This window comes from Gorilla gorilla, chromosome 3, assembly GCF_029281585.2.
Source record: "Gorilla gorilla gorilla isolate KB3781 chromosome 3, NHGRI_mGorGor1-v2.1_pri, whole genome shotgun sequence".
Taxonomy (NCBI): domain Eukaryota; kingdom Metazoa; phylum Chordata; class Mammalia; order Primates; family Hominidae; genus Gorilla; species Gorilla gorilla.
In genome coordinates, this window is record NC_073227.2 from 102557973 (window position 1) to 102579253 (window position 21281).

The following is a 21281-nucleotide window of genomic DNA, read 5'->3' on the forward strand; positions in this document are numbered from 1 at the left end:
ACCTGGGATGTTCAAGCTTGGTGAGGGGAGGGGTGCCTGCCATTGCTGAGGCTTGAGTAGGTGGTTTTACACTCACAGTGTAAACAAAGCTGCTGGGAAATTCAAACTGGGTGGAGCCCACAGCAGCTCAGCAAGGCTGCTGTGGCCAGACTGCCAGATTTCCCTTCTCTGAGCAGGGCATCTCTGAAAAAAAGGCAGCAGACCCAGTCAGGGACTTATAGATAAAACCCCCATCTCCCTGGGGACAGAGCACCTGGGGAAAGGGGCAGCTGTGGGCAAAGCTTCAGCAGACTTAAACATCCCTGCCTGATGGCTCTGAAGAGAGCATCGGACCTCTCAGCAGAGCGTTCAAGCTCTGCTAAGGGTCAGACTGCCTCCTCAAGTGCATCCCTGACCCCCATGTATCCTGACTGGGGGACACCTCCCAGTAGGGGCCGACAGACACCTCACACAGGAAAGCACTGGCTGGCATCTGACAGGTGCCCCTCTGGAACAAAGCTTCCAGAGGAAAGATCACGCAGCAAAATTTGCTGTTCTGCAGCCTCCGCTGCTGATACCCAGGCAAACAGGTTTGAGAGTGGACCTCCAGCAAACTCCAGCAGATGGGCAGCAGGGGGCCTGTCAGAAGGAAAACTAACAAACAGAAAGAAATAGCATGTCCACTCAAAGACCCCATCCAAAGGTCACCAACATCAAAGACCAAAGGTAGATAAATCCACAAAGATGGGCAGAAACCAGTGCAAAAAGGCTGAAAATTCCAAAAACCAGAACGCCTCTTCTCCTCCAAAGGATCACATCTCCTCGCCAGCAAGGGAACAAAACTGGACAGAGAATGAGTTTGACAAATTGACAGAAGTAGTTTTCAGAAGGTGGGTAATAACAAACTCCTCTGAGCTGAAGGAGCATGTTCTAACCCAATGCAAGGAAGCTAAGAACCTTGAAAAAAGGTTAGACAAATGGCTAACTAGAATAACCAGTGTAGAGAAGAACACAAGTGACCTGAGGGAGCTAAAAAACACAGCACGACAACTTCGTGAAACAAACACATGTTTCAATAGCTGAATCAACCAAACAGAAGAAAGGATATCAGAGACTGAAGATCAACTTAATGAAATAAAGAGAGAAGACAAGATTCGAGAAAAAAGAATAAAAAGGAACGAACACAGCCTCCAAGAAATATGAGACTACGTGAAAACATCAAATCTATGTTTGACTGGTGTACCTGAAAGTGACGAGGAGAATGGAACCAAGTTGGAAAACACTCTGCAGGATATTATCCAGGAGAACTTCCCCAACCTAGCAAGACAGGCCAACATTCAAATTCGGGAAATACAGAGAACACCACAAAGATACTCCTTGAGAAGAGCAACCTCAAGACACATAATCGCCTGATTCACCAAGGTTGAAATGAAGGAAAAAATGGTAAGGGCAGCCAGAGAGAAAGGTAGAGTTACCCACACAGGGAAGCTCATCAGACTAATAGCAGATCTCTGCAGAAACCGTACAAGCCAGAAGACAGTGGGGGCCAATATTGAACATTCTTAAAGAAAAAAATTTTCAACCCAGAATTTCATATTCAGCCAAACTAAGCTTCATAAGCGAAGGAGAAATAAAATCCTTTACAGACAAGCAAATGCTGAGAGATTTTGTCACCAACAGGCCTGCCTTACAAGAGCTCCTGAAGGAAGCACTAAACATGGAAAGGAACAATTGGTAGCAGCCACTGCAAAAACATATCAAATTGTAAAGAACATCAACACTATGAAGAAACTGCATCAATTAATGGGCAAAACAACCAGTTAGCATCATAATGACAGGATCAAATTCACACATAACAATATTAACCTTAAATGTAAACAGGCTAAATGTCCCAATTAAAAGACACAGACTGGCAAGTTGGATAAAGAGTCAAGACCCATCAGTGTGCTATATTCAGAAGACCCAGCTCACATGCAAAGACACACATAGGCTCAAAATAAAGGGATGGAGGAATATTTACCAAGCAAATGGAAAGCAAAAAAAAAAGCAAGGGTTGCAATCCCAGTCTCTGATAAAACAGACTTTAAACCAACAAAGATCAAAGAGACAAAGAAGGGCATTACATAATGGTAAAGGAATCAATGCAGCAAGAATAGCTAACTATCCTAAATATATATGCACCCAATACAAGAGCACCCAGATTCATAAAGCAAGTTCTTAGAGACCTACAAAGAGACTTAGGCTCCCACACAATAATAATGGGAGACGTTAACATCCCACTGTCAACATTAGACAGATCAACAAGACAGAAAATTAACAAGGGTATTCAGGACTTGAACTCAGCTCTGGACCAAGTGGACCTAATAGACATCTACAGAACTCTCCACCCCAAATCAGCAGAATATGCATTCTTCTCAGCACTACATCGCACTTATTCTAAAGTTGACCACATAATTGGAAGTAAAACACTCCTCAGCAAATGCAAAAGAACAGAAATCACAACAAACTGTCTCTCAGACCACAGTGCAATCAAACCAGAACTCAGGATTAAGAAACACTCAAAACCACACAACTACATGGAAACTGAACAACCTACTCCTGAATGACTACTGGGTAAAAAGAAATGAAGGCAGAAATAAAGATGTTCTTCGAAACCAATGAGAACAAAGACACAACGTACCAGAATCTCTGGGACACATTTAAAGCAGTGTGTAGAGGGAAATTTATAGCACTAAATACCCACAAGAGAAAGCAAGAAAGATCTAAAATTGACACCCTAACATCACAATTAAAAGAACTAGGGAAGCAAGAAAACCACAGGGCATGGGGCCAGGTTGGTGGCCCCCAGGGAGCCAGCAGGATGGCAGAAGGCAAGGCGGGCGGCACAGCCGGCCTCTTCACCAAGCAGGTGCAGAAGTTCAGCAGGGCCCAGGAGAAGGTGCTGCAGAAATCGGGGAAAACTGTAGAAACCAAAGATGAACAATTTGAACAAAGTGCTAACAACTTCTACCAACAACAGGCAGAAGGCCACAACTATACAAGGACCTGAAGAACTTCCTTAGTGCAGTCAAAGTGATGCATGAAAGCTCAAAAAGAGTGTAAGAAACCCTGCAGGAGATCTACAGCAGTGAGTGGGATGGTCGTGAGGAGCTGAAGGCCATCATAGAGAATAATGATCTCCTTTGGGAAGACTAGAGGAGAAACTTGCTGACCGGGCTGTGAGGACCATGGAAAACTACATCACCCAGTTCAGCGAAACTAAGGAGAGAATTGCCAAGCGGGGTGGAAACTCGTGGACTGTGACAGTGCCCGACATCACCTGGAGGCAGTGCAGAATGCCAAGAAAGATGAGGCCAAGACTGCCAAGGCAGAGGAAGAGTTCAACAAAGCCCAGACTGTGTGTGAAGATCTGAACCAACATATGCAAATCAACAAACTACTAGAGGAGTTGCCTATTCTTTATAATAGTCATACTGGCTCTATGTGACCATCTTCCAAAACATTTCCAACTTGAGGGATGTCTTCTACAGGGAAATGAGCAAGCTGAACCACAATCTCTCCGAGGTGATGAGCAAACTGGAGAAGCAACATTCCAGTAAAGTCTTTGTGGTGAAGAGACTATCAAGCAGCAGCAGGCGCTCTTTAGTCATTTCTCCCTCAGTTCGAACATCTACAGTCTCCAGTCCACTTACCTCACCTACTAGTCCCTCTACACTTTCCTCGAAGAGTAAGAGTGAATCTGTCTCAGCAACTGAAGATCTGGCACCTGATGCAGCCCAGGGGGAAGACAATTCTGAGATCAAGGAGCTCTTAGAAGATGAGGAAATAGGGAAGGAAGGATCTGAAGCAAGCTCCTCTGAGGAAGAAGAGCCTCTACCAACCTGCAACGGCCCCTCCCAGGCCCAGCCCTCTCCTATCATTGAGAGTGCCAGGTCCCAGGAGGAAGTTTCCCCCAGCTCCCCTGCTCTATCACCAGGTGGAGCCCTAAGCCCTTCAGGACACCCTTTATCATCTGCCACAGAAGTAGTCCTCCGAACCCGCACCGCAGGTGACAGATCTGAACAACCAAAGAAGAGAGCCTCTATCCAGAGGACCTCAGCACCCCCTAGTAGGCCTCCTCCACCCAGAGCCACTGCAAGCCCCAGGCCCTCCTCAGGGAACACACCCTCCAGCCCTCCAGCCTCTGGAGGGGGTTCACCCACCAGCCCTAGGGCCTCCTTGGGGACTGGGACTCCAAGTCCTAGGACCTCCCTAGAGGTCTCTCCTAATCCAGAACCACCAGAGAAGCCAGTAAGAACTCCTGAGGCCAAAGAAAATGAAAACATCCACAATCAGAACCTCGAAGAACTTTGTACTTCCCCCACCTTAATGACATCTCAGATTGCTTCAGAGCCTGGAGAGGCAAAGAAGATGGAAGTCAAGGAAAATGATAATAAGCTTGTCTCAGCTGACTCCTCGGAGGGCCAAGACCAGCTTAAAGTCTCCACAGTACCAGACAAGAGCAACCTCACAGCACCTGAACCTCAAGAAGAGGTATCTACAAGTGAAAATGCACAACTCTGAAGAGAAACTGCCAAGATTCCCCAAGCCCCACACCTCCCCAGAGAAGCTCTTCAACCAGAGGGTATAGGTCAGAGGGATATAAGAGACAGCATCCATCCCTAGGTTCTCAGTAAGAATGATGGTGCTGTCTAAAGACCTGGCATTAATGGAGGTGGAGGAGCAGCCTTATGGGAGGGACGGAGGGAGGCAGGCTGGGGAGGAGAAGAGAACATTAGACTCAGGGAATATTTAATTCAGGTTTTAGCATTATTAGAATAAGACTTTATACATTAACTAAGGTGGAGCTATAATCACTATAAAAAGCAAAAGTATCTATAGACACAGACACTTGTCTACACAGAGACATAACTACACATACTCAGAGGACAGTGAACAAATCTGTCTTTGACTTATGACCCATTTTGAAAGACTTAAAGCCAGAAAAACACATTTTCAGATTGTTAAATAAAGTCTGATTCTGACAAAAAAAAAAAGAACTAGAAAAGCAACAGCAAACAAATTCAAAATCTAGCAGAAGACAAGAAATAACTAAGATCAGAACAGAACTGAAGGAAATAGAGATAGGAAAAACCCATCAAAAAAATCAATGAATCCAGGACCTGGTTTTTTGAAAAGATCAACAAAATAGATAGACTGCTAGCCAGACTAACAAAGAAGAAAAGAGAAGAATCAAATAGATGCAATAAAAAATGATATAGGGTATATTACCACTGATCCCACAGAAATACAAACTACCATCAGAGAATACTATAAACACCTCTATGCAAATAAACTAGAAAATCTAGAAGAAATTGATAAATTCCTGGACACATACACCCTCCCAAGTCTAATCCAGGAAGAAGTCAAATCCCTGAATAAACCAATAACAAGTTCTGAAATTGAGGCAGTAATTAGTAGCTAACCAACCAAAAAAGTCCATGAACAGATGGATTCATAGCCGAATTCTACCAGAGGTACAAAGAGGAGCTCACACCATTCCTTCTGAAACTATTTCAAACAATGAAAAAAGAGGGAATCCTCCCTAACTCATTTTATGAGGCTAGCATCATCCTGATACCAAAACCTGGCAGTGACACAACAAAAAAAGAAAATTTCAGGCCAATATCCCTGATGAACATCGATGCGAAAATTCTCAATAAAATACTGGCAAACCGAATCCAGCAGCACATCAAAAAGCTTATCCACCATGATCAAGTCAGCTTCATCCCTGGGATGCAAGGCTGGTTCAACATATGCAAATCAATAAACATAATCCATCACATAAACAGAACCAATCACAAAAACCACAGAATATCTCAATAGATGCAGAAAAGGCCTTTGACAAAATTCAACACTGCTTCATGCTAAAACCCTCAATAAACTGGGTATCAATGGAACGTATCTCAAAATAATAAGAGCTATTTATGACAAACCCACAGCCAATATCACTGAAAGGGCAAAAACTGGAAGCATTCCTTTTGAAAACCGGCACAAGACAAGGATGCCCGCTCTCGCCACTCCTATTCAACACAGTATTGGAAGTTCTGGCCAAGGCAATCAGGCAAGAGAAAGAAATAAAGGGTATTCAAATAGGAAGAGAGGAAGTCAAATTGTCTCTGCAGATGACATGATTGTATATTTAGAAAACCCCATCGTCTCGGCCTTAAGCAACTTCAGCAAAGTCTCAGGATACAAAATCAATGTGCAAAAATCACAAGCATTCCTATACACCAATAATAGACAGACAGCCAAATCATGAGTGAACTCTCATTCATAGTTGCTACAAAGAGAATAAAATACCTAGGATGTGAAGGACCTCTTCAAGGAGAACTACAAACCACTGCTAAGGAAATCAGAGAGGACACAAACAAATGGAAAAACATTCCATGCTCATGAATAGGAAGAATCAATATCGTGAAAATGGACATACTGCCCAAAGTAATTTATAGATTCAATGCTATCCCCATCAAGCTACCACTGATTTTCTTCACAGAATTGGAAAAAACTACTTTAAACTTCATATGGAACCAAAAGAGAGCCCACATAGCCAAGACTACCCTGGACAAGAAGAACAAAGCTGGAGGCATCACACTACCTGACTTCAAACTTTACTACAAGGCTGCAGTAACCAAAACAGCATGGTACTGGTACCAAAACAGATATATAGACCAATGGAACAGAACAGAGGCCTCCGAAATACCACCACACATCTACCACCATCTGATCTTTGACAAACCTGACACAAACAAGCAATGGGGAAAAGACTCCCTGTTTAATAAATGTTGTTGGGAAAACTGGCTAGCCATATGCAGAAAACTGAAACTGGACCCTGTCCTTACACCTTATATGAAAATCAACTCAAGAGGATCAAAGACCTAAACGTAAGACCTAGGACCATAAAAATCCTAGAAGAAAACCTGGGCAATACCATTCAGGACACAGGCGTGGGCAAAGCCTTCATGTCTAAAACACCAAAAGCAATGGCAACAAAAGCCAAAATTGACAAATGGGATCTAATTAAACTAAAGAGCTTCTGCACAGCAAAAGAAACTACCATCAGAGTGAACAGGCAACCTACAGAATGGGAGAAAAAATTTGCTATCTATCCAACTGACCAAGGGCTAATATCCAGAATCTACAAAGAACTTAAACACTTTTACAAGAAAAAAAACAAACAACCCCATCAAAAAGTGGGCAAAGGATATGAACAGACACTTCTCAAAAGAAGACATTTATACAGCCAACAGACATATGAAAAAATGCTCATCATCACTGGTCAACAGAGAAATGGAAATCAAAACCACAATGAGATACCATCATACACCAGTTAGAATGGCTATCATTAAAAAGTCAGGAAACAACAGATGCTGGAGAGGGTGTGGAAAAATAGGAATGCTTTTACACTGTTGGTGGGAGTGTAAATTAGTTCAACCATTGTGGAAGACAGTGTGGTGATTCCTCAAGGATCTAGAACTAGAAATACGATTTGACCCAACAATCCCATTACTGGGTATATATCCAAAGGATTATAAATCATTCTACTGTAAAGACACATGCACACGTATGTTTATTGCAGCACTATTCACAATAGCAAAGACTGGGAACCAACCCAAATGTCCATCAATATTAGACTGGATAAAGAAAATGTGGCACATATATACCATGGAATACTATGCAGCCATAAAAAAGGATGAGTTCATGTCCTTTGCAGGAACATGGATGAAGCTGGAAACCATCATTCTCAGCAAACTATCACGAGATCAGATAACCAAACACCACATGTTCTCACTCATAAGTGGGAGTTGAACAATGAGAACACACGGACACAGGGAGGGGAACATCACACACCAGTGCCTGTTGGGGGGTGGGGGACTAGGGGAGGGATAGCATTAGAAGAAATACCTAATGGAGCTGATGGGTTGATGGGTGCAGCAAACCACCATGGCACGTGTATACCTATGTTACAAAACTGCACATTCTGCACATGTACCCCAGAACTTAAAGTATAATTAAAAAAATAAAATAGTTGGCTGTCCATTTGGGAAGATGCAAATTCCAACCTCATAAAGGGCACAAAAACAAATTCCAGGTGGATTAAAGATTTAAACATTAAAACAAACATATAAAAGTAACAGAAAAAAATAAGAAAACATTCACATTTGGGGATGGGGATAGAAAAAGAGGCCTTGCCTAGTATGACACTAAGGTCCAACAAAAATGTCTAAAACAAAAATAGACACCATAAAGAAAAAGAAAAATCAAATAATAAACCTCAAAACAAACATCTGAGATATATATATGATAGTCAAAGAAAACATTGTTAATTTAAAAAACAGGCCGGGCACGGTGGCTCACACCTGTAATCCTAGCACTTTAGGACGCCGAGGCGGGCAGATCACCTGAGGTCAGGAGTTCAAGACCAGGCTGGCAAACATGGTGAAACCCCGTCTCTACCAAAAATATAAAAATTAGCCAGGCATGGTGGCACACACCTGTAATCCCAGCTGCTTGGGTGGCTGAGGAGGAGAATCTCTGGAACCCAGGAGATGGAGGTTGCAGTGTGCCGAGACCACGCCACTGCATTCCAGCCTGGGCAGCAAGAGGGAGACTCCATCTCAAAAAAAAAAAGAAAGAAAAGAAAGAACAGGCTGGGCATGGTGACTCACGCCTGTAATCCCAGCACTCTGGGAGGCCAAGGCAGATGAATCTCTTGAGTCCAGGAGTTCAAGACCAGCCTGGGCTACATGGTGAAACCCAGTCTCTACAAAAAGTACAAAAATTAGCCAGCCATGGTAGCATGTGCCTATATTCCCAGCTGCTCAGGAGACTGAGGTAGGATGACAGCTTGATTCTGAGAAGTCAAGGCTGCAGTGAGCCAAGATTGTGCCACTGCACTCCAGCCTAGGTGACCAGTGAGACCCTGCCTAAAAATAAAAAGAACAAAATTAGCAGAGCATGGCGGCACTTGTCTGTACTCCCAGCTACTCAGGAGGCGAAGGCAGGAAGATCACTTGAGACCAAGAGTTCGAGGCTGCAGTCAGCTATGATCCCACCACTGCACTCTAGCCTGGAAAACAGAGTAAGACTCGGTCTAAAAAAAAAAAAAAATTTTCAGAAAAATGTATATAAAATGCACAAAAATGAAAAGACAAATATAAATTAGATTATTCCAGTGGTTCTTTTATGGGATGGTAAAAATAGACAGGCTTTTACTCTAGTATTGTTTGCTTTTTTTTTTTTTTAGACAAGGTCTCACTCTATTGCCTAGGCTGGAGTGCAGCGGTGCGATCATGACTCACTGCAGCCTTGACTTCTCAGACTCAAACAATTCTCCCAATTCAGCCTCCCAAGTAGCCGGGACCACAGGTGCGCACCACCACGTCCAGCTAATTTTTGTATTTTTTGTAGAGACGGGGTTTCACCACGTCGTCCAGGCTGGTCTTGAACTCCTGGGCTAAGGTGGTTCTCCCACCCGGGCCTCCCAAACTGCTGGGATTACAGGCTTCAGGCACTGTGCCCAGCCTAAATTTTTACAGTGATCATGTACTTAAAGAAAAAAATTATAAAAATGTTCCATTTTGAAGAACAATAACTAAAAAAACAGTCCTTTATGAGAGAACTTCAATACTTAATAAGACGCATCTTGAATTAGTGCGTGCTTGAAAGTCTCCAGCTGACAAAAACACTTACAAACTCTCTAATGACCTAAGAAGTCAGATGACTAAAAAATCAGTGGCTCTTCCTTCTGGGAAGCTAACCTCTAAAAAGCAATGATAATTCAGGCATAGTGGCTCACGCAGGTAATCCCAGCACTTCGGGAGGCTGAGGGGGTCGGATCACTTAAGGTCAGGGGTTCGAGACCAGACTGACCAACATGATGAAACCCTGTCTCTACTAAAAATACAAAATTAGCCAGGTGTGGTGGTGCACACTTGTAATCTCAGCTATTCAGGAGGCTGAGGCAGGAGAATCACTTTAACCCAGGAGGCAGAGGTTGCAGTGAGTCGAGATCGTGCTACTGCACTCAAGCCTGGGCAACGGAGTAAGACTCTGTCTCAAAAATAAATAAATAAATAAAATAAAAAGCAACGATAGTAGTATTCACCAGTCAAAGTACTGATGAGTCTAAAAGCATGTTGTGAAAGAAATTAACAACAGTGAAATGTCCCATTTCACCTTCCCAGGATCCTAGCTTCTCACCACTCTTTCTGCTGCATCCTCAAGATTGTATCAAACTATCAAGGGAAAGGTGGAAATGTCTGTGATATTTTATATTACCTGCCGTGGTTTTCATTCTCAGTTATTCTCTTTGGCACAAAAATGGAGAATGAAAAAAATGGAGGAGGAGGAAGGAGAGATGGAGGAAGAAGACGGTAAGACAGAAAAGCTTCTCATTCTAAAAAGTTTCAAAATAGATTTTGGGAACTCTCTGAAAACAGAGTATATGGGGAAAAAAAGGTTTCAGACAATCAATGTTCATGGCATAAATTGGGAAAATGCCCAGGGTGGTCAGAGTTGCCCTACCTAGACTTGCTGGAATGTCCACATGTCAGAGAAGGACAGAATGAGAAGGAAGCACTCCAACTAGCTACAGCCCTCTCTAGGAAGTGAGGGGTGACATAGTGTGGTGAGGAGAAGACTCCCAGTAAATTGGGGATCCAAGAGCTTGCTTCCCAAATGAAGTAAGGTCTAAAAGCTGCTCCCCACATGATAGCAGTGACACAGCACAACAGGAGAGTGCAACAGGAGGGCATATTGTGACACAGCCTCTGGAGCCACCCGCAGCCTCAGAATGACATGTGGGAGCAGTGGGAATTTTTCTTTGCCTCCAAGAGGACCACAGAAGTGGCTGAAAGAGAACCAGAGCACCTAAAGGGGCCTTGGGGTTCCAAGTAGAGTGTGTGACTGGTGATCAGAGACAGACAGAAAACAAACATTAGCTGCAGATTCCACCTTAGAGGGACGAAGGTCACTAATTGGAAGCTCCCTCCACCAAGTTTCCCACACTCAGAGATGCCACCCCATGGGGAAAGAAGGAAAGCGAGAAATCCTGAGTTAAGTGAGGAAACCTGGCATTGACTAGAGTAAGCCTTGGCTATCAGGCGTAATACAGCATACAGAAAACATACAGGAAGGAAAGAAAGCACAAGGGACAGTATGCAATTTGAGGGGAGGATTAAAGGCTTAGAATGACTGCTGTGCTGAAAGCTCACCAGGGAGAAGGGGCTCAAAAAAGATAGATTTGTGGTGAGGTTTATTCGGTTCGTTTTTACTGTAAGCAAGACCCTGGGGTAAGCAAAAGCATTACCCCAGAGTTAACAAATTTCCTCTTCCCAGGTATAAGTAATGTGACCAGTGCTTTTAATCAGTCACCCTGCCTGTAACACAGACACACTTATCAAGCTGATAAGACACACTGATTCGAGATTTCCTGTATATAGGATACATGATTCAACAAGGCATTTTTCTCAGGAGCTATAGCGCAGACCAGTTTCGCTCCTTCCTTGTCAAATCCAATTTGATTACCCTGTGTTAAAGGAAACGGAATTGACTACCTGCCTTCACTCCCTGCCAGACACCCAGAAGGATACTGATTGTCATTCTTTAAGGTTACACCATTGGGTTCGGGCGCAGTGACACACCTGTAATCCCAGCACTTTAAGAGACCAAGGAGAGTGGACCACTTCAGGTCAAGAGTTCAAGACCAGTCTGGCCAACATGGTGAAACCCCGTCTCTACTAAAAATACAAAAATTAGTCAGGCGTGATGGCACACACCTGTGGTCCCAGCTACTCAGGAGGCTGAGGTGGAAGGATCGTTTCAACCCAGAAGGTGGAGGTTGCAGTGAGCCGTGATCATGCCACTGCACTCTAGACCCTGTCTCAAAAAAAAAAAAAGATTACACCATTGGGAGCAAGAAAGTAATATGTACTTATCACAAATTACTGCAATTGCATAACTACTGTATGCTAATATTTTTGCATAATTATTTCATTTAAACTTGACAATTACCCCCATTTTATGAACTAGGAAACTGACTCTCAGAAAGATTAAGTTACATAAACGCATGGAGTACATGGGCAATGCCCATATATGAATCTAAGTTTGTCTGACTTCAAAGGCAAACTCTTTCCACTCTACCAACAATACCTTGGTGATGAAAATACATAAGGTCACACTTTTAAAAAATTATTGTCAAGGCACCCAAGGTCTAAGACAACAAAAGTCATGCTACCACTCCTTCCACTCTGCCCTCCTACCTACTCTCTCATACACCTTTTCTCTGCCACACTCATCCCCCAAACCCACCTGCCTTCTTTCAAGCCTTTACAGAAGCTATTCCCTCTGCCTAGACTCTCCTATCTTTCTTTCCTCCCCACTTAGAGAACGCCAACCCATCCTCTAAGTCAAGGACTTTTAAAGCTTTGCCAGCTCTCCATCCCATCTTCTGCAGCTTTGTTCATCTTTCCCTGATAGCACACGCATACCACTTGAGACTGGCGTTTCTCCGCATGTGCCTCTGTAACCACTACTAGAATATGAACTCCTCAACTTCAAGGTCGGGGCCGACCTACTTGCATACCCAGGAATCTAAGGCATTCAGCGCACAGCCGGAGTTCAATAAATGCCTGGATTAATGAATTAATTTTCTTTAAAATCAAGGTCTACATTTCACATGCTCTAGATTGTGAATGAATCATAAGGAGGTAAACACTATGAAGTACACTGGCGCTCGACAAATGATTTTAAGGAGAAAGGCTGCCACCCAAAGCAGGTTTCTCCAGAGACCCCGCCCGTGTCCCGTCAAACGCGCCGCTAGGGCTGGAGACGGCCCCGCCTCTCTCCCAGCCAATCAGTCCCTCTTCGCGCCTGCGCATGCACCGCCCTCTCCCGAAGCCCCGCCCCGGTCACCGCCCCGAGGCTGTCCCGGACGGTTGGGTCCAGGGGAGCCTTTCCTTCACTGGCCCGCCTGCTATGACGATCATGTACAGCTGCATTGCTAATGGCCGAGCGGTCCTAGCGGAGCTGACACTGACTGGAGGTCCTTACCAGGTACCTCCGGATCCACGCCACCGCCCCCACGGGTTCCGCCCCTCGAGGGTGGTGCTCCCCGAGCCCGCCCCTAACGACGCGGCGCTGCGAGGTGGTCCGGAACCGGCTCGGGAGACACAAGCTCCCGCCCCGCGAGAGACCCCGCCCCCACGAGAGGCCCCGCCCCCGCAAGAGGCCCCGCCCCCGCGAGAGGCTGGCGTCCCGGCGGCAGCCGCACGTGCGCCACCTAGGGGACAGAGCTGGCGCTGCACGTGCTGGGTTTGGTGGCTATTTGAACCCAGGTCCAACTTTGATAGACCCTAAAATTTGTCTTTCTCCTGCGGAGAAATGACCTGCAGTTCAGCACACATTTATTGAACATATCTCTGTCACAAAATCCCAGAGTAAAGAATATCAGGGATTCAGCAGTGAACATGAGCCTGGCATTGCCCCTTTATATCCAAGGGCTATAGACAATTGTCCTAGAGTGTAAAAAGTATTTCAACGGAGGAAGGTTGCGATTGTTCTTGTAGTTTTCAAGATGGGCTCTTGGCTTATAAACTTGTAAGAATTAGTCCTAGCCTGGCACAGGAAAGGGGAATGAGAACTCCATGCAGAGAAAAGAGCATGATGTGTCTGCAGATTCCCAGGAACCTCAGTGTGGCTGGAACACAAGGATGAGGGTGTAGAGGCTGGATATAAGGCCAGGAAAGTGGGCAGAAGACAGCAAATGAAGGGTCCTATATACAGCTGTTTTCTCATCCCAGAGAACCTGGGGAGCAACTAAGATTTATAAACAGAGGAATAGCAAGATCTGATTTACCTTCTGATAAGTTTGGTCTGGTTACAATGTGGAAGGTAGATTGGGAGGGTGACATCCATTTAGAATGGATGGGCCTGCACTAAGACAATGATGGTGCAAATGGAAAGAAGGGGCAGATCCTAAGGAGACTTTCTTTTTTTTTTTTTGAGACGGAGTTTCACTCTTGTTGCTCAGGCTGGAGTGCAATGGCGCAATCTCGGCTCACTGCAACCTCTGCCTCCCGGGTTCAAGCAATTCTCCTGTCTCAGCCTCCCAAGTTGCTGGGATTACAGGCATGCACCACCACACCCAGCTAATTTTGTATTTTCAGTAGAGACGGGGTTTCTCCATGTTGGTCAGCCTGGTCTCGAACTCCTGACCTCAGATGATCTGCCTGCCTCGGCCTCCCAAAGTGCTGGGATTACAGGCACAAGCCATCGAGCCCGGCCCCTAAGGAGACTCTCTAAACTTCATTCTCAGGAGTTGATAACTGGTTGAATATGTCGGATGCTGGCAAGGTAATGCATAGGATAAGCCTCAGAATTTTTTCGTAGGTGGCATTGAACTACAAAGAGAACATAGAAAGAGGAGAAAAATGGTGGGAGGGAATGTAGGGGAGAATAATAGAGTTTGGGACATGTTGAATTTTGTTACCTGTTGAAAATGGCCAAATCTATATGTGTATTTATTTTTCCACCTATTTCCAAGGGTTTTAAGTCAGAAAAATGTCTAGTAGGTAATGAATATATTGCTCTAGCATTCAGAGAGTCAAGACTGACCGTTAAAAGGAGTAGAAATGGGTAAGACTGCCCAGGAAATGTATAGAAAGTGAGAAAACAGGAGGACCAAAAGGCAGAACATGGTTTAAGAAGAAAGTAGAGAGATGGGTCACCAAATGTGAGCTGTGGTGTCCTACAAGCCAAAAGAAGAAATTTACAAGAATTTCTCATATCCCCAGTAAGTTGAGCATGTCCCCAAAAAGTTCATGTCTAGTCCAGTCAACACCTTGAGCAAGAACTAAAAGGTGTTCATTAGACTCTACAATGGGAAGATGATTGGTGATTGTACTGTAAGCAGTTTGGGAGAAGAGCAGAGGCAGAAGCCCAGTACCTTTAGGCCAAATGAGTGAGAGATAGGAAAGTAGGGAGAATGAGGTTAGACTGTTCCTTCAAAAATTTAGAAAGGGAATGAGATGGAGTGAAAGCTAGATGCAGCATGATCCAGGAAGGCACTTCATTTTTTTAATATAAGGAAAACTTTCACATGTATGTTAAGCTAATGGAAAGAAAAGGTTGAAGATATAAGAGATGAGGGGGCTATTGGTGGAGTAAGGCTTGAAGGGGCACAAAAGGATGGAATCCAATTCGGCAGTAGAGATGTGAGCCTCAGATTAGGGGAATACCCTCTTTCTCTTCAGGAAAGGAGAATGTGAATACAGACATACAATTCAGTCTCCTCCTGGGGCTCTCTTCTTTACCAATCCCTTACATGCTGTGTTCCTTAAGGTTCTCATTGTAGTCCTCTTTTAACTTGACACACTCATTCACATCCATAGACACCTTTCCTCTGATTACAGCCAAACCCACTTCCAAAGTTATCTCTCTCCTGAGTTAGATTGCCTAATAGAACATATCATGTCCAGAACTAAATTAATTGTCTTTCCTAACAGATTCCTCCTTGCATACAGTCATGCAGTGCCTAATGATGATTTGGCCAATGACAGGCCATATATATGACAGTGGTCCCATAAGATTATAATACCACATTTTTACTGTACCTGTTCTATGTTTATGACATTTACATACACAAATACCATTGTGCTCGAATTGCCTACAATATTCAGTGCAGTAACATACTGTCCAGGTTTGTAGTCTAGGAGCAATAGGCAATACCATAATAGCTTAGGTGTGTAGTAGGCTAGACCATCTAGGTTTGTGTAAGTGCACTCTATGATGTTTGCACACAAGCAAATCGGCTAATGACTCATTTCTCAGAATGTATCTCTGTCGTTAAGTGACACATGACTATTTCTGATCTTGCTTAGTAGCTCTACTGAGCTATTCAAGCTGGAAACTGGGAGTCACCTCCAGTTGTTTCCCTTCTTCCACTTCACATCTGTTCATTCATCACCCAGTTCTATCAGTTTTGTATCTCCTGAGTATATCTCAAATCTGTCTCCTTGTTTCTGAACCATGTCTTCATCCCAGCCCCTCTCACCAGGCTTATTGAAAACGCCTCCTAACTAATCTCCCAGACTTCAGCCTTGTCCTACTAAAAAACAACTTCCACACTGCTGCCCCAATGATAGTTCCTAAAAGCAAATAGGATCATATCACTCCCCTGCTTAAAATAATTTGGTGGCTACTGATTACATTACCCACACACCTTAGCCTGGCACTCAAGGCCCTCTCTGGTTATCTCCTTCCCTTCCCCACATACCCATGTGCTCCAACTATCCTGAATTTCGTGCTGTTCTCCAATCTCACCATGGTCTCCCTTTGCATCTCCTTTTCCCTCTACCTGGAAATTACTTTTCTCCATTTTGGGGCAGTATAACATTTATGCTTTGAGACTCTTCTCAGTTTTTCTCCTTGAAGCCTCCACTACACACAGGTTAACTTACATTCCTCTACCAAGCTACTTACCAGGCTGAATTAGAATCTTCTTTCACTTGTCTGTCTCTGCCATCGAACTCAAGGACAGGGACGGTCTTTATCTCGGTCTTTCCAGTGTACAATGCCTAATACATAATAGGCAGTAAGTTCTCAATAAATGTTTTTTTAATTTGTTAATTAAGAAAGGAGAGAGAAAACTAAAACCTTTCATAAACCCCAAGTGACCTCTCTTGGTGAAGCATACAGGAAGGGAAGAAAGTAGAGGTATAAGGCAGTATATAATTGGAGGAGAGCATTGAAGGCCTGGAATGACTGCTGTGCAGAAAGCTGACTAGGGAGGAGAAAAAGAATAGCAAGGAGCTTCAAGAAATAGTTCAGGTTAAAAGGAAAGAAAAAAGTATCACATCTTCCCTCAATGCCAAGGATATAAAAAATTTTATATCCATTTGAAAAACATGAGTACCAAAGTTTAATCATGAGATCCAACTAACTGCTATTATAGAATCCTGGCACTGAACGGGATCCTAGAGATCATCTGTCCAATCTCTTCATTCTTCCCACGAGTAACCAGACCCAGACAAGTCACTAAGTCATGCAACACATTAATTCTAGAAACACAACTAGAACCCACTTTGCCATTCATTTTACTGCCTCATATTGACATTTGTTTTGTTTCAGATTTTGCTAAGATACCAATGTTTACACTATACACTAAAAGAGACACTTGGGGGAAAACGTGGGAATATGTTCCATTACTAATAATTGAGAGTTTGTGTGTCCCTTTAATTTTTCAAGTTTTTTAGGAAATCCTTTCCTAGAAAATATCACTGGGACTTTTCAGGCAATACCAAGAGTTTCAGGTTTTACTTTCTACCATTAATAATAACTTTTACCCTTCCATAAAAGTTTTTATTTCGTGTTATTTTGTGAAAATGGAAAAGTTAATTGGGATTATAGCCATTCAAGACTTCTTGGGTAACTTTCAGATTTCTTTAACACTTCTAAAGTAAATTAATAGGACTGCATATAACTGACTACATTTAAGTTATTCTGGATAGTCATAGTGTCTTACAAATTTTTCCCCAAAGAATGAGCCTTATAAGAAACAGGTATAAGAGTTCTTAGCAATTGTTTGTTTTTTAGAAAGAGATCAGTGAACAATAGTGAATAAAAATTTTTATCTTAAAAAATAAGGTAAGACTGCTTAGGGTATTCAGAAAATAAGAGATGAATATCCCTAACTATTAACATTTTATTTATAGTTTCAGTAGCTAGTGGTTACTGAAAAGATGTTTGATTAGATAGTGCTTTCCAGCCTTGAAACCATGAATAAGATATGATTGTAAAAATAAGATTATTGATCCAGATGGCCTGAAGCAACTGCAGTATCACAAAAGAAGTAAAAATGGGGCCGGGTGCGGTGGCTCACGCCTGTAATCCTAGCACTTTGGGAGGCCGAGGCGGTCGGATCACGAGGTCAGGAGATCGAGACCATCCTGGCTGACACGATGAAACCCCGTCTCTACTAAAAATGCAAAAAAATTAGCCGGGCGTGGCGGCGGGCGCCTATAGTCCCAGCTACTCAGGAGGCTGAGGCAGGAGACTGGCGTGAACCCAGGAGGCAGGGCTTGCAGTGAGCAGAGATCGTACCACTGCACTCCAGCCTGGGCAACAGAGCGAGACTCCATTTCAAAAAAAATAAAAAATAAAAATAAGATTATGTAGTTCAACCTATATTTGCACACATATATGTGTATATTATATGTATATTTATGTGGTTTTAATATTTTTCTTCAGATTCATATGAATATTTCAGGATCACTTGACTGTTACTATGCATTATGAATCCCCACTCATTAGTTCTCCTAGTGAACTGGTTTTCCTTAATAAACTAATTAGAACATTGATAAATTTAGGAGGAGAATAATGAAATACACTACAATCTTCTGCAAAGTAAATGCTGACAATTTATTTTTAGGAAGCAGTGGCAAAAGTGCTTAGATTAGTGCTTCTTAGAGCTGAACCAAAGACCATAATTCAAATGGGAAGGTAAAGTAAGTTCTAATACAGATCTGTTTTTGAACAATTACCAGAAAATAATTCCGATGATGATGTAAACACTAGTTACACATACTCTTGACCGAACCCTCAGAAAGGAGAACTATATGTAAAAGTATAAAATCAGGAATGGGGATGATAAACACCAAATTAAGATAGTGTTTACCTTTTCAAATGGAAAACAGAAAATAAATTTAAGGAAGGGTATAAAGAGGATATATTAACCGTATCTAACTAGTCTAGCACTTTTAGACAGGTCTAAAAGTGTTCTTGTTATCTTATTCTCCATTCTTTTGGGTATACCCAAAACATTTCATTAATAAAAAAGGAATCATCTACCTTAAAATATCTTTAATAAGAATGAGAACAGTGGCTGGCTGGGCATGGTGGCTCACGCCTGTAACCCCAAAATTTTGGGAGGCTGAGACGGGTGGATCCCTCGAGGCCAGGAGTTTGAGACAAACCTAGGCACTATGGTGAAACCCCATCTCTACAAAAAATTAGCTGTGTGTGGTGGCAAGCACCTGTATAGTCCCAGCTACTTGGGAAACTGAGATGGGAGGATCAACTGAGCCAGGGAGGTCAAGGCTGCAGTGAGCTGTGATCGCACCACTGCGCCCCAGCCTGGGCAATTGAGCAAGATCTTGTCTCAAAACAAAACAAAACAACAACAACAAAAAACAGTGGACATCACTCTTAAGCTTCACTTAGGACATTACATGGTATGGCCTAAATCAGTCTTGAAAACAGTTGCTAGTAAAGGAAGAAGTGAGGGAAAAGAAAGGTTCTATTATTTTTAAGGCTCTTCATTTTTTTTAGAGTAGGTTTGTTTTAACCTTTCTATCGTAAGTAAAACAGAGATACAAAGATATCACATCTAATGAATGTATAGCTTTGTGAAGTATAGCAAGGGACTCTCTCCAGCAGCAATTATCATCTAGGCCAAAGAAAATGGAATACTGCCAGCCACCCCCACCATATGTCCTGTCCCATTCACCGCTTCCTCCATCTCTGCAAAATCAAACACCATCCCTGCAAAATCAAACACCATCCCAGCAAAATCAGACACCATCCCAGCTTCCATAGTAGTCATTTCCCTGTTTCTTCATTGCATCAGCACCCAAAAACACATCCTCAGATGGGAGCCCAATCCTGCCCATTTTTTAATTTGATGTCTTTTAAATCTTTTTAAATCCACTTATTCCACCTCCATTTCTTTTTTCTTTTTCCCTTGCAGTTTATTGTTGAAGAACTGACAGAGTTTCCCACAGTGTAGGTTTGCTGATTGCATACTCAAAATTCAGGTCACCATTTACCAAGTAGCCAACCCAGAGGCTCAACCCCTTCAGCAGGACTATAGTACGAATGTTTTTGCATCAGATGGTACATGGTATCTAATTATATCTCCTTTTGAGATGTTAGCAGCTATCGATACTCATTGCTAGGCCCAAGAGCCACTAATTTATAAGGGATTGCAAAATGGTAATAATCTAGTTTTGTATTCACAGACAGAATTAGCTGAAATGATTTTAAAAAGAGATACTTTCCTTATTTGCTGTTTGCTTACCTGTGTTCTACATTCTAATTTGAATCTTTTGAAGACCTTTTTTTCTGAACTCCAGACTCGTATACCCACTTGTTCCACTCTGCTTGAATGTCTAATTAAAGTATCTCAAACATATCCAAAGCTAAGCCTCTTCGAGAAGTCTTCCACATATCACTTTTCTAGTTCTTCAGGCCTAAAACCTATAGTACTCTTGACTCTTGTCTCTTTTACATTGAAATCCAATCCATGGGCAAATCCCATTGCCTGTCCTCTCCAAATAGTAACCAAGCCACCATCATCTCCTGCCTTGATCACTCAATACAAAGTCATCTTTCTCATTTTGTTTCTGATTTCTAATGGTTACTTTTTTCTTTGTTTTTTAAACGGAGTCTCGCTCTGTCGCCAGGCTGGAGTGCAGTGGTGCAATCTTGGCTCACTGCAACCTCCACCTCCCAAGTTCAAGCGATTCTCCTGCCTCAGCCTCCCAAGTAGCTGGGATTACAGGTGTGCGCCACCATGCCCAGCAATTTTTGTATTTTTAGTAGACGTGGTTTCACCATGTTTGCCAGGATGGCCTCGATCTCTTGACCCTGTGATCCGCCCACCTCAGCCTCCCAAAGTGCTGGGATTACAGGCGTGACCCACCGTGCCCGGACCTAATGGTTACTTTTTTAAAAAGTTTCATTAATAACATTTTTATTATGCAAAATATATATGCGGTACCAAAGTCAAATCTACAAAACAGTTCCTTCGAGAAGTCTAATTTGCATTCTGTTCCTCTCCTTACTACTCTTTCCCCCTATGTAGCTAACTATTTTGAACAAGTTTTTGGTTTATCTTTTTTTCTTTTCTTTTTTCCTATAAGAAATACATTCTATAAGAATACATTAGCCGGGTATAGTGGTGCACACCTGCAGTCCCAGCTACTTGGGAGGCTGAGGTGGGAGGATGGCTTAAGCCGGGAAGGCAGAGGTTGCAGTGAGCAGAGATTACACCATTGCACTCCAGCCTGGGTGAGAGAGCCAGACCCTGTCTCAAAAAAAAAAAAAAAGAACACAATATAGAGTACATACAGTAGCCCTCCCTTATCTGAGCGGGATACATTCCAAGACCCCCAGTCTTGTGGATACCTGAAACCACAGACGGTACCAAACCCTATAAAATATACTGTGTGTTTTTATACATATATATCTATGATAACATTTAA

At 42.9% G+C, this 21281-nt stretch overlaps 2 long non-coding RNA genes and 1 pseudogene across 3 annotated transcripts in view; 2 read left to right on the plus strand and 1 right to left on the minus strand.

Moving 5' to 3' along the window:
• Positions 1 to 13187, minus strand: part of LOC134758334 (uncharacterized) — a 47033-nt gene extending 33846 nt beyond the window's left edge. Inside the window, exon 1 of the long non-coding RNA XR_010133404.1 lies at positions 13072 to 13187. This is a non-coding gene — a long non-coding RNA (uncharacterized lncRNA). The remainder of the gene's footprint in view (positions 1 to 13071) is intronic.
• Positions 2840 to 4542, plus strand: LOC101140732 (bridging integrator 2-like; annotated as a pseudogene).
• Positions 12943 to 21281, plus strand: part of LOC129533118 (uncharacterized) — a 65107-nt gene continuing 56768 nt past the window's right edge. For both annotated transcript variants that reach the window (XR_008679157.2, XR_010133403.1), the window contains exon 1: positions 12943 to 13074. This is a non-coding gene — a long non-coding RNA (uncharacterized lncRNA). The remainder of the gene's footprint in view (positions 13075 to 21281) is intronic.